The sequence below is a fragment of the Lampetra planeri genome, chromosome 50, assembly GCF_965212315.1.
Source record: "Lampetra planeri chromosome 50, kcLamPlan1.2.h2, whole genome shotgun sequence".
Lineage (NCBI taxonomy): Eukaryota > Metazoa > Chordata > Hyperoartia > Petromyzontiformes > Petromyzontidae > Lampetra > Lampetra planeri.
In genome coordinates, this window is record NC_136156.1 from 7,556,747 (window position 1) to 7,570,306 (window position 13,560).

Genomic DNA, 13,560 nt, shown 5'->3' on the forward strand with positions numbered 1-13,560 from the left:
GAAGAGGCCGTTGTAGAACAAGGGCTCGTTCAGGAACTGCGCGAGGCCGTAGGGCACGTGCGTTCTGCTCCACTCGAAGCTCCGCCACGCGTCCAAGAGGCTCTGGTAATAACCTGGCAGCCTCGTGTAGTCGAACAGGCTCAGGTCCATCAGGAAGACCTCCTTCCGTACCCCAGGCACCCCCAGCAGCCCTCTAGAAGGCGAGGGCCGGCGACTTCCAGAGTAGCTCCTCCCGGTCGTAGAGCAGCCGCCTGACTGCCATGAGCCTGAAACTCATGACCCTGGTGGTGACATCCACCAGACCCTTGGTTGCCCTCGCCCACCGGCAGGCCAAGAACACCCTGCCTGAGCCAGTGTTTTCCATGCCAAACAAAATGCGTGAGTGAGCGGTTGATTCTCGTGAGTAGCCAAGCACGAGGCTGGAGGGCCTTTGTCTTGTGCCACAGCAAGGATGCTGCCAGGGTGGTAGCGACAAGCACTCGGCCCCTGAATGACATCTGCGGAGCGAGGACAGACCATGTCAGTAATTTAGCCTCGATTGAGTCGGCCAGCTCCGTCCAGTTGTTCAGAGCGCCATATGGTTTCCTCAGATAAACCCCCAGGTACTTGACTCCGTCGTCCCACCAACTGACTCCTCCTGGGAGGAGCACAGAGCGAACACCACCTCGCGACCCCAAACACAGGGCCTCGCACTTGGCCCAGTTCACCCTGGCAGAGGAGACCCTCTCGTACACTGCACCCACCTGGCAGAGCATGGAGACGTCATGCGCGTCGTTGAGCACGATTCATATATCGTCTGCGTAAGCCTAGAGCTTGACGACCGCGTTCTCAGGTCCCAGGACTGTCTGACCCCCCTCGTCACAGGAAAGGGGCGCCGAGCCGCTGGTTTATCTTCAAGAGGCTGGATGTGCCCGTGTAGAGGAGCCTAACGTGCGAGATGAAGGCCTATCCGAAGTCGAGCAATGTTAGGAGTTTGTTCAAGTACTCGTGGCTCACCCTGTCAAAGGCCTTCTCCTGATCCAAGAAAAGGAGGCCTTAGTCCATGTTGTGCGCTTTTGCAAGGGAGATAATTTCTCTGACCGTGTCGATGTTGTCGTGTATGCACCGTCCGGGGATGCAATACGACTGTTCCAGCAGGATCAGCTGAACCAGCATTGTCTTGAGTCGGTTTGCCAGCACCTTGGAGAAGATTTTGTAGTCAGCGCACAAGAGGGACACGGGTCACCAATTCTCGACGAGGCGCAGGTCCCCCTTCTTGGGTAGCAGGGAGACCACCGCTCTCCTGCAGCTCTGTGGAAGTTCACCCTTCTGCAGGCTCTCTGTCAACAATTGTAGTAGTGGAAGGCTAAGCTCATCCCAGAAGGTTGCATAAAACTCAACCGACAGGCCGTCAATTCCTGGGGCTTTACCAGCTGCGAGCCCTTTCACAGCAGTGTGGAGCTCCTACAGGGTGATGGGGCTGTCCAGACGATCCCGCTCAGGGACTCCTAAGGGAGGGCCCCCATCCAGTAGCTCCTGGACAGCCTCGTCATGTATGGTTTCGGCGGCGAAAAGTTGTGAGTAGAAATCCCTGGCGATCTTGGCGATCTCGCTCTCAGATGTTGCAGTTTGTCTTTTGGGGTTGGCAAACTGGAATTTTTTGTGGTGTTGGTCAGTGCTTTGTTTAAGCGGAAAAAAAACTTAGAGGGAAAGTCCATCTGCGACAGGTGCTGCATTTTTTTGCACACAAAAGCACGTTGTGCCTGCTTGCCCGTGATGGACCTCAAAAGCCGCTGCTTCTCCAGTAGCGTCTCACCCTGCTGTGTGCCGTGGGTTGAGCTCAGCTCTGCCTCTAGTGCCAGCAGCTCGTTCTGCAGTTGGCGCGCCACCTCGTTCTTGGCGGCGGCGTGCTGGCTCATGAACTGCTGCCAGAGAGCCCTGACCTGCGCCGTTGTGTTGTCCCACCATAGCTGGTGGGAGCTGACGCTTCCTTTGGCAGGCAGCCACTGAGCCCAAAAGGCTTTGAAGGTTTCTCTGAAGTTAGTGTCATCAAGCAGCTGTACGTTGAGTCTCCAGTAGGCGCTGTGCTGCTCCGCTCTGGGAATTCGCAGCAGCACAGAGACCAGGTGGAGATCGGAAAAACCGGAGGGTACGATTTTACTGTTCCCGAGCAGGTTAACGCTGCTGGCGTTGACATACAGTCGGTCGAGCCTGGCAAGGCTTATCCTGCCTTGAGCGCCACAGCGGCACCAAAAGTACTGCCGCTGGGCTGGATGCTGTGGTCGTCACACATCACGCAGATCCAGTCTCCGCACGAGGACAGCTAGCGGCCATGGCGATTCAGGGTGAGGTTCGGCGGTTTTGCGGTCGAGAGCTGGATCGAGGTTGTAGTTGAAATCTCCCCCCCCCACGACGGTGAGCACGTCATCCACGTCGTCTGTCGCGAGTGCGACCCGCAATGCGCCGAAGAAGAGCTTCCTCTCGGGGTCCTTGCTTGGCACGTACACGTTAAAGCACCTGATGCTAGATTTTTTCAGGACGAATTGGACAGAAATCAAGTGACCTTTGACGATTTCTTTAAGGGAGAAAATCTCTGGTGCAAACCGCGAACTGAGCACAATTGCCACGTTGGCGAGGCAGTCCTCGGCATGGCTGAAGAAGGCCCGGCCGCCTAGAAAAGACTGGCGTTGGACCTCCAGAGTGGCGTCGAGGTGAGTTTCCTGGGGAAGAGTCACATCTGCTTTGTGTTCCCTGACAAAGCGGCAGATCTGGTCCCAAACATCTCAAACGTTATTTTTTTGTAACTGTTTTTCAACTTTGTAAACACAAGCTTACGATAGAAAGATTTCTCCACAGAAAAGTCTGCATGAACCAGATTGTTGCACTGTGTCTTCGGTCTCTCTGTGTCCATTTAGCGACGTATTTCTCGGGGAATACTAAATTGTACAGTCAGCTGTTAAAGGTACGCCAAAGGCACTGTGGCGTCTTTGTCTCTCAGAGCACAAGAAGCAGAGCCAGTGACATTGTCCAAATGCTTCTCTCTACCCAACTGCAGTTGCTGAGATTCATTTTGCAAAATAAAAGGATAAGCTGAGCGAGAATTCAGCTGGAAAAGTAAAAGGATATCAACGTATAGCTGGCAGAATGCATATGATAGGGGTTTTGGGGGGTTTAAATGGCGTAAATATAAACATGACGTTAAACCCGCCCACCATCGTGACAAACCTTACTATCTGGCTGCATAGGGTGGTGGCGGGTTTAACACCACATTTATATTCACGTGATCTAACTTAAAAAAACTCTATTGTTGATAATAGTGGTCGCGAAAGTCTACGTGTTAAACTGGTATAATACATTTCGATTTAAAGCTTTCGTGACTGCAGGGATTCATCTTCTTGGTTCTTTCGGTAAAGTCACGTAGAAGGGAAGTAATAAAATAATAAAAAATAAAACATAATAAAACAATTCTCACGACGTTTCGGCCACAACGCAAGTAGCCGTCCTCAGGCGAAGAATGAAACACCACCAAGCTTGGAGCGTATATTTAAGCTGGGTTAGAGGGGGGGAGGTGGGAAGAAGAGCGCCTAGACAAAATAATTTGCATATCAAGAGGAATTCAGCATATGGAAAATGCGTAGGAGGTGGGCGGGGGGGGGGTTCCAAATCAATACTATGCCCGTGCATTATGCAGGATTAGCAGCATCAAAGGGGGGGGGGGAGGGGGGTAGCATTAACAAAGGAAAGGAATGTTAATAGTATGTAGCTGCAGTTACTAAACAACCACGTAAAAAACTAAAGTAAAAACTGCATAACAAACTAAAGTATAAACTACATAGCATCATCAGTGTACTTACTATACTCTACAATAAGCTGAGTTACTAACAGTAAGTAATACATAAAAAAATTCTACGTTGTAAAAAATATTGGTTAAGCAGTGTCTCATCAGGGGGGGTATCCCAGCATTCAGTCCTTGATGAACCAAGTCTTCAATGATTGCGATACAATACATACTTCACCTGGAATGGAACCTTCTACAAGCAAATTGAGGGCACCCCAATGGGCTCCCCCCCTATCTCCGGTTGTAGCCAACATCTTCATGGAGAAATTTGAGACGGACGCCATCCAGACTGCCACTCTACGCCCGACCTTATGGAAGAGGTACGTAGACGACACTTTTGTCATCTGGCCACATGGCCGGCCTGCTCTAGACCAATTTCTCGACCACATCAATTCCATCCACCCAGCCATCAGATTCACCATGGAAGTCGAAAATGATGGCAAGCTACCCTTTTTGGATGTCCTAATCAAAAGGAGACCTGATGGTTCAATGAGCCACTCTGTCTACAGGAAAGCCACCCATACGGATGCTTATCTAAAACCGGATTCCCACCACCATCCATCCCAGAAGAATTCCCTCATCAATACTCTATATCATAGAGCCCAATGCATCTCCGACCAGGAACACATTTCCAGTGAACTCAAACACGTACGCCAAGCTCTTAAGGCTAATGGTTACTCCGACTACACAATCCGCAAAGCCATCACTCCAACCATCAAGAAGGATCCTGTTGAGGAGCCTTTCAAGACCATCACCTTACCCTACATTGCTGGGGTCACAAAAAAGATCTCCAAAATCCTGATTAAACACAAGATCCAGGTCCGATTCAACACAGTACATAAAATCCGCGATCTGGTACCGTCTGTAAAAGATGTGGTTCCAGACATACAGTACCCTGGTGTCTACAAACTAAGTTGCCTCTGTGGTAGCAGTTACATTGGGGAAACCAAACGACATGTCTCGGACCTCATCCGTGAACATAAAGCTGACCTGAAACACGGTAGGACAAACACCTCAGCCGTGGCAGATCACTGTTACAACTCAGTGGGCTCACATGACATTGACTTCTCCAAGACAGAGGTTCTCTGCAAGCCATCTGGCTATCATGAGAGATTCGTTCATGAGGCGATCCACATATACAAACACAGAGACAATTTTAACCGAGAAGATGGATTCTGGCTTAGCAATCACTGGAAGGACGTAATAAACCATTTCGATACACATTAGGGTGGGTAGAATAATACATAGTGTTATATTAAAATGTATAAGGTATAGGGTGGTTTATAGCAATACAGTATGTAATTTAATGTTGGGTTTGTCTATGGCAGTATATAGTACGGTATAGACGCGTGTGATGTAAGAGAATAAAGTTTAGATGGAAGCATATTATATAATTTTTTACAACGTAGAATTTTTTTATGTATTACTTACTGTTAGTAACTCAGCTTATTGTAGAGTATAGTAAGTACACTGATGATGCTATGTAGTTTATACTTTAGTTTGTTATGCAGTTTTTACTTTAGTTTTTTACGTGGTTGTTTAGTAACTGCAGCTACATACTATTAACATTCCTTTCCTTTGTTAATGCTACCCCCCCTCCCCCCCCCCCCTTTGATGCTGCTAATCCTGCATAATGCACGGGCATAGCATTGATTTGGAACCCCCCCGCCCACCTCCTACGCATTTTCCATATGCTGAATTCCTCTTGATATGCAAATTATTTTGTCTAGGCGCTTTTCTTCCCACCTCCCCCCCTCTAACCCAGCTTAAATATACGCTCCAAGCTTGGTGGTGTTTCATTCTTCGCCTGAGGACGGCTACTTGCGTTGTGGCCGAAACGTCGTGAGAATTGTTTTATTATGTTTTATTTTTATTATTGTATTACTTCCCTTCTACGTGACTTTACCGAAAGAACCAAGAAGATGGTTTAATACAATTCAGACAGAGGCTGAGCTTAACAATAAATACTGTGTTTGTAATTTGCAGCCCTTTGTCAATACACAACATCATTTTGGTCTTGAAGGTTCTCGGTTATACTTCACCACGCTGATCAGTGCAGGTTGGTCAAGCGAAGAACTTGTTTAGATATCACTTGCCACTGACGTTAATCGCCGTAGCCAGGAATCGAAGTGAAATATCACCTTTGTGCCACCTCTCAAAATCACCGCACACATGGAAGCAAAGACTGCTTTTGTAAAACATAAAAACAAGGCAATTTATTGAGAAAGTGCATAACGCAAATCCACGATAAAATAATGCTTAATTTACGGCTCTCCCCACACTCCCGTTGCAATGCACATTATATAAAGGCACAGCACAACTAATTTATTTGCATTTTTTTTTACTATAAAAATCGGCGTAAAAAAAATTGATTCACACAAATAGCTTAATTTAAGAAGGAAATCACTCCGGGATCATCGATCGGTGCAAAGTTTTCAATGTACACGCCATGTAACAAAATCGACGGATGTTTTCGGAACGCGTGCACGGCTGCCTTGCTGTCGGCGATTTGCCGGCCACGATCGTTCACTGAAAAGGTGGCCTTGGAATGTGAATCACGCGATATGGTTTTTAATTGAAATTTCTTTAATTTGCTTCTTACATCCGGATACAGGTGATTTGGCAAACCGTTCCTGAAATACCACTCCCCCCCCTCCCTCCAAAAAAAGTATGAAACGTAAATATGGAAAGATTATGCATGTGTTTAAAATGTGTCCACTATATTTAAAAGCCACATCAAAGAATATATATACCAGTTTTTTTTGCTTTGAAGATAGAATAATTCCTTTGAGGCTACTGAATTGCTTTATGTAGATGTATCGTAATGTTGTATACCACGTTCAGGGCTGGATTGGTGACTTGTCAATGCGATGATGTTATTCGGCGTTAAATTTCCCCCCACCCCACATACACAAACGTTAACTCCGCGTGATCAATAAAAAAACTAAAACATGGATGGCATCAACGTTTTAGTTTTTGACATCGCATACAAGCCAGACACAAAGCCGAGGGCCCATTTACAACGTCGCAGTTGCCATGTACATTGGATTTAACTGTCGAGTTATTTTGCTTTTTTTTGCGAGTTGTTTGCAGACATCAAAAAGAGTGCGCTTGGTGAAGAGCAGCGCTTCGGTTTTGTACATTGGGGGATGTTTTCCGACCGTCCGTATTTTAGATGGAAGATGCGCGCCTCCAAAGTTTGATTTCTGCAACCTATTAAAACTTAAATCACAACTTGGTGTGGAATTTTTTTTACGTCCAGTTAGCCGTGCATAAACCGGCTCTACAAGCCTGGGTGAAAAAAATATTCAACGATGATGGGTCTTTGTGCCTTGTGCTGCTGCTGCTGCTGGCGGTGGTGGTTTCAGAGGGAATGTTATGGGGTGGATGTTAAGAGTCAGGAGCTGGATATTATTGGGCATGGGGTGGATGTTACGGGGCATGGGGTGGATGTTTCGGGGCATGGGGTGGGTTGTTATGGGGCATGGGGTGGGTGTTGGCACCAACTGCAGGGCTGGATGCGTCCCCTTGCTACCACGACGACACCAGGACGAGTGCTGCTGGGAGGAGCACCGCAAAGAGTCCGCCCGTTGCCATCGCCGGTGCCTTGGCGGTGGTTTGCCGAGCCGTGGTGATTGAGGTGGCGGCCGTTGAGTTGGTCGTGGGAGTGACGGTCGTGGTGGTGTTGGAGGCGGCAGGTGTGGTGGTGGTGGTGATTGTGCCGGGGGAGGTTGTGGTGGAGGAGGTTGTGGTGGAGGAGGTTGTGGTGGAGGAGGAGGAGGTTGTGGTGGTGAAGGCTATGTTGGCGGTGGTGGTTGAGAGTTCAGCAGTCGTAGAATCAATCACTGTTGTCTGTAACATACAAAAATACACGCCGTTATTAACATTGTATAAATGGGGACATTTTTTAGTGGTGATGACTATTTCATTGGTGCAGCTGAAATGTAAAAACAGCTGGTGTTGCATGACAAGTTGTTAGGTATATAAGTGTTTGTTAATACATATTCTGTGATATAGCCTACATTTAACCACGCGACAGCCTACTGATATGCATAATATCTTGGGAAAAAAGTACTTGGTTAACTGGATTTGTTGAGTTTTTATGTATTTATACAATAGAGAGGTAATTTTCTATATTTTTTCATACTGAAAAGGCTTGACTTGTGGATGCTGATAAGGTTAAGTGCCAAAAATATGATGCCATAATTTTCCATATATAGAGGGTTTTTTTATGTAAAAGTGAGATCTTTTCAAAATTGATATTCTTCATTGCACGTACATATGTCTATATAGGAATGAAGCGATCGTGGGCAGTGGTTACCACACTGCGATGAAACACATCAATTACGGATTGATTCCCGCTACGCATAATATCAGCGGTGAGAAATATCTTAACCGATCCTGTGCCTACCATCTTTGAACCAATCTACAATGACCAGCATGGTGAAGTAAAGCCAAAGAAAGCCCTATGACCAACACTCTGTGGATAACTCTTTCATCCAGCAATGCGATTGACAAAGGCTTGTAAATTATTAATCATTATTATATATGTGTATATTGTTGCTATGTAACCCTTGTGTTGTGGGACTTGGCAATGGGATGATGTATCCGGAAATCGCGATTCATAATTCGATTTTTTTTTTGGGGTGGGGGGTTGGATCGTTGGGTATCATGTCAATTATGCACCCTCCATCACCCAGCAAAAGCCAAACAAATCGAGTTTTGTTGTGTGAACAAACGCGGCAATCGGCTCTCTGATTTTCAGACAACCGCTCACATTGAAAATAAGCAAGCAAAATTTGACAATTTACTTACGACGTTTCATCGGTGACTACACAACCGTACCTGAATATGCCGGTTGCAATCTCCGGTGAAACGTCGTACATAATTGTCCCATTTTTGCTTGCTTTATTTCGACCCCAAATTACCGATTTGGTGATCAACAAAATGAATTGCCACATTTGTCCACGAGACAACTCTATTGGGTTTGGCTGTGTCGGGGGTATGAGAGGGTGCATAGCTCGAACTTGACCTCATGCTCACACTATCCGATGCACAAAACGAATTATGAATCACAATATTGGTCGTGAAAGCCTCGACGTTTGAATCCATCCACAGATATCCTTCAACAGCGTGAACAGATTTACACAATTGATTTGCAATCTCCGGCAGAGCGCATACATTATGCTGTTCACGTGATGTGAGACAATTCGCGTTAAACTCACAACACGCACACATGTCCTGTAATATTACCCCTAATGAATTGAAACAGCTGCATCATTAGCATCACCACACGTTATCGATTTATACATGTGTATAAAACGCTTTTACATTATAGCCACAGCTCATTCATTCTCCATCGTAACATCTAAGATTTTTCCAAAACATGCATTGCATGGAATTGCCGAGAGATGTAAACATGAGCGTGGGTGGTGCGATATAGCCTGAAGCGAGTGCCCCCCCAAAAAAGATGTGGGAGTCTGTACGTACCGCCAGTACATTCGCTGAGAGGCAAAGAGCCGCCAGGATCAGCAGAAGGAATCCCGCACCCATGTCTGCTTTGAGCTTGTAGATGATCGACTCGGTGACACGGACCGTTGTTCTTGTTCCAAGCTGGCTTCTTCGGGTAGCAGCTGCTGCGGCTGTAGAAGATTGTTCTGTAGTTGGTTACAAGAAGCGTGGGGCCTTTTATAGCCACGCGAGCTTGGATAATGCGACACCTTGGAAGCTGCCTCCACCCCGCTAACCCCCACCGCCCCACCCCTTTATCATGAAACGGCAATTGACCTGGCCGGGTAGCTTAGTTAAGAATACTCGTAACCCCCATTCTGACGAATCACGAGGATGCCAATCATTAACTTTTTAAGATCGTCGGCCCGTCATGCACACGCTTTGAATATCTGAATATCCTGTTGCGGAAAAGTGGTCGGCTTATTCGAAGGTCTTTGTGCTCGTCTAACGTGACTGCCCATTATGTGAGGTTGAAGCAGGTGGAGCGGTGGCGCAGTGGTTATGAATCCGGAAAAAAAACTACATTTAAATGAGGTCCAAGGCTGTCGTCAGTGGTAAGTGATATCTGATCTGTTTCCCCACACCCATTTCTTAATTTAATCAGGACTTATTTTATTTTTCGTCACAGGCTTAGTCTAGTCAACGACTACCTATGGAGTTTGACTCAAGTGTGAGGATTTCATTTAACCATTATAGTCAACTAAGTCAGTTGATAAATGTTGGTTTGGTCAGAGTCTTAGTTATTGGCCACGAATTATATCGGCTTAGTCAAAAAATTTGGAGGTGCAGTGTTTCCATTGCAGTTAATTTATTACTCTTTTTATTAGCTACAATTTAATTGCCTCGTGTGATGAGCAAACACAAACTGCTCCGCAACCTCCGATTAGCATGGTTGACTACGTACGGTGCCCAAGAAGTTCAACATACACACACAAACAGACATCCTCCACCTCCTCTATCCTCCATCTGCCACATCCTCGACCATCCCTCGTCCCCCCATCACTCTCCCCTCTTATCTCTCAATGGACTCCCTTCGGGGGCCGACGGAGCCGGGGGGGGCGACGGAGCCGGGGGGGGGGTTAGTGATGGGAAAAAAGATGGCCGCCTAAGGCACGCGCTCCCAGCTGCTGGCGGGGCCTCTTGTGGTGGGTAAGAGGCGCGAGCAGAGGGAGCCGACACTGAACTCACTCACACATCATACACTGACTCACTCATCATACGCTGACTCACACATCATACAATGCCTCACACTACCACTGACTTACACATCATACACTGACTCACTCATCATACGCTGACTCACACATCATACACTGACTCACACATCATACACTCACTCACACTACCACTGACTCACTCACACATCATACACTGACTTACACGTCATATACTGACTCACACATCATACACTCACTCACACTACCACGACTCACTCACACATCATACACTGACTTACTCATCATATACTCACTCACATCATATGCTGACTCACTCACACATCATACACTTACTCACTCATCATACACTCACTCACACATACGCTGACTCGCACATCATACACTCACTCACACTACCACTGACTCACTCACACATCATACACTGGGAGTGTCATGCTGCCAGCTATGGCTACAAGTTTGGTCCGTGCTATGTATATTGTTTATTGATACATTTTGAATCACAGTTCCTATGATTACTGTTGTTACATTGTTTTTATAGCTTTATTTTGGTGATTCGAAAACATATGGTTAATCTAAATTGTCTTATGGTTGTTATTGTTGACTTGCACCACATTGGGATTTTTGCACACAGCGTTTTAATACGTTTTTTTATATTTGCTGGTTTATTCCGGGATGTTTCTGTTATGAGTCGTCACTTTAAGATGTTCTGTTCATATTTTGTTTGTTGCGGTTGCACCCGACTTAAGAGCCGCATGGCTCACAGGGCTATACCTAATAAATGAACTTGAAATAAAATGAACTTGACTTTGATAACCCTACAACCAACAAACGCAACAGTTGCCGTTCAATACTAAGTGTCTGTACCGCCATCACGGCGCTTGTGCCAGGCTAGGTCCACCTTTATGCCACGTGAAGAATCAAAGGGGATTGACCAGCTGAGATGACAGGCAGATACAACACATGTGCTTCCCAATGTGCCAACTTGCTGCGTTTTAGACGCCAAATGCTCTGCTCGTTGTTGTGAGAATCGCTCCTCCGCCCTCCGATGTTGCTGGTGGGGCGACTGCCTCCAATTGCCCAGTAGCGTCCATCACGAGCCTCCACAGAGGCCGATCGTGACACTGCTGGTACCGGTCATCTCCAAGTCCAATCAGCTTCACATTGTTCCGTACCAAGACAACCAATCTCACCTCCAGCCCGTGCTCCATTAGTTTAACCCCCCCAACCCTCTATTAAACCAAGCTGAAGCTGCTTGGGTATGCGTTGGCTTGGCATGCGAGCCACATGACGCAGCCAAGGCAGCCTCACCTGCAGGAGGAGCGCACTTCAACACACACGCACACACGCGCGCGTATGTGACCAGGATATATTTTGGCTGTAGTATAGCTAGTCGCTAGTTGTATATATGGATAGAGTAGCGGCTGGCCTGTTTCACACCGGAGGCATGGGTTTCTTGAAAGCACGAGGACGCCAAAGTTACGCGTCTTTAATCACGTTCGCGAGATGCTCGCTCGTCGCACAGGAGAGTCCCTCGGTGTTGAGTCTGAGGATCCTTTGCTCCACGACCCAACTGGATGGCATCGTGTTTGGCCCTACAGAGTTTTGAATTTTAAACAACTTTATTGCCGCCAGCAGCAACAGCACTGGAGGCGATTCCGATGTGAAATACACAGTCACTAGCAAACAAATAAACAACCGCTATAAATCCACGCGCTGTGGCGCTAAATGCACCGCGCACAACATGAACGAAAAGTCACGTGGTGGTGGTCATCACGCACGCCACGGCGACGAGCAAGGGCGTCAGAAGGTGAACACGAGGGTGCCGTCCACGCTGGAACAGAGGGCTTTTCCGGCTCCCCAGCGTTCGATGAAAATGTGCACATCTCCGACGTGTGTGTTATGCGTGCTCCAGCCGGAGCCGCGCCTTAAGCAGGCCCCTGAACACTGGAAGCACAGAGCAGCCGTCAGTGTCACCTTCCAGCATCTTTTTCCTCGTTCTGTGCACCGCAATCTTCGCCTGAGCACAGGCGAAATTGGCGAGGTCATGGCGCTTGTTAGCCAGGTAAGGCACCCCATAAACGAAGCTGCTGTTGTAGAAGGGCACCCCCAGTTTCCTGCAGATGTCCCCCAAAAGGCGGAACATTGGTTTGAGCAGCTGGCAGCGTAAGTACTGGTGGGGCAGATCCTCCCTGGCACCGCAAGAAATGCACACGTCTGTTACCCCTGGCGAGATTTGGCTGAGCCACACAGCCGATGGCAACGTGTAGTGTGCCAATCTCCACTGGAGGTCACCGCAGCGTTTGGCTACGGTAGACTTGTACTAAGGGGGGCGGGAGAGAAATGGTCTCTCCATTTTGTGTCCGATTGGTCGGCCAGGTCCCGGGAATGTAGTGCCTTGACACAGCACGTGTAGAGCGCCTTGACACAGCACGTGTAGAGCGCTGTGTTCGGGGCGCTCTTCAGGGGCACGTTCCTGCAGCCTCGGAGCTTCAGTAGCTTGCCGGAGTCGCTGTGGCCAGGGGGCTGCGCGCAGGAGAAGCATAACTCCGGAAAGGAAGAGGGGAGGTGAGGGCCGCCACCATCCCCCGGTGCCTCCAGCTTCAGGCGCATCTCATTCATGGTTCGAAGCACATCCCACAGCAGCTTTTCCCCAGCGAGCATGTAGCGGAGTCCCGCTGTGCTGGCGATCTCAGCTGCGGTCTTCCACTTGGGCTGGTGGGCCTGCACGAGGTGGAAGACTGTCCGCAGCCCTGCTGATGTGAGGCATAGGGCCAGGGTCATCTCTCCTTTGATCCCCTGGAAGAGGCTGTTGTAGAACAAGGGCTCGTTCAGGAACTGCGCGAGGTCGTAGGGCACGCGCGTTCTGTTCCACTCAAAGCTCCGCCATGCATCCAAGAGGCTCCGGTGATAACCTGGCAGCCTCGTATAGTCGAGCAGGCTCAGGTCCATCAGGAAGAGCTTTTTTCCGTACCCCAGGCACCCCCCTGCATTCCTCAGCAGGGCGAGGGCCGGCGACTTCCAGGGTAGCTCCTCCCGGTCGTACAGCTGCCGCCT

The 13,560-nt window shown here is 48.2% G+C and overlaps 1 long non-coding RNA gene across 1 annotated transcript; it reads right to left on the minus strand.

The window, feature by feature from the left end:
• Positions 1-6,006: 6,006 nt before the first annotated feature.
• Positions 6,007-9,478, minus strand: LOC144734137 (uncharacterized). The gene is made up of 2 exons (XR_013588482.1): positions 9,308-9,478; positions 6,007-7,669 (listed from the first exon to the last, which is right to left on the minus strand). It is a non-coding gene; the product is annotated as an uncharacterized LOC144734137 (long non-coding RNA).
• Between the last annotated feature and the right edge of the window lie 4,082 nt (positions 9,479-13,560).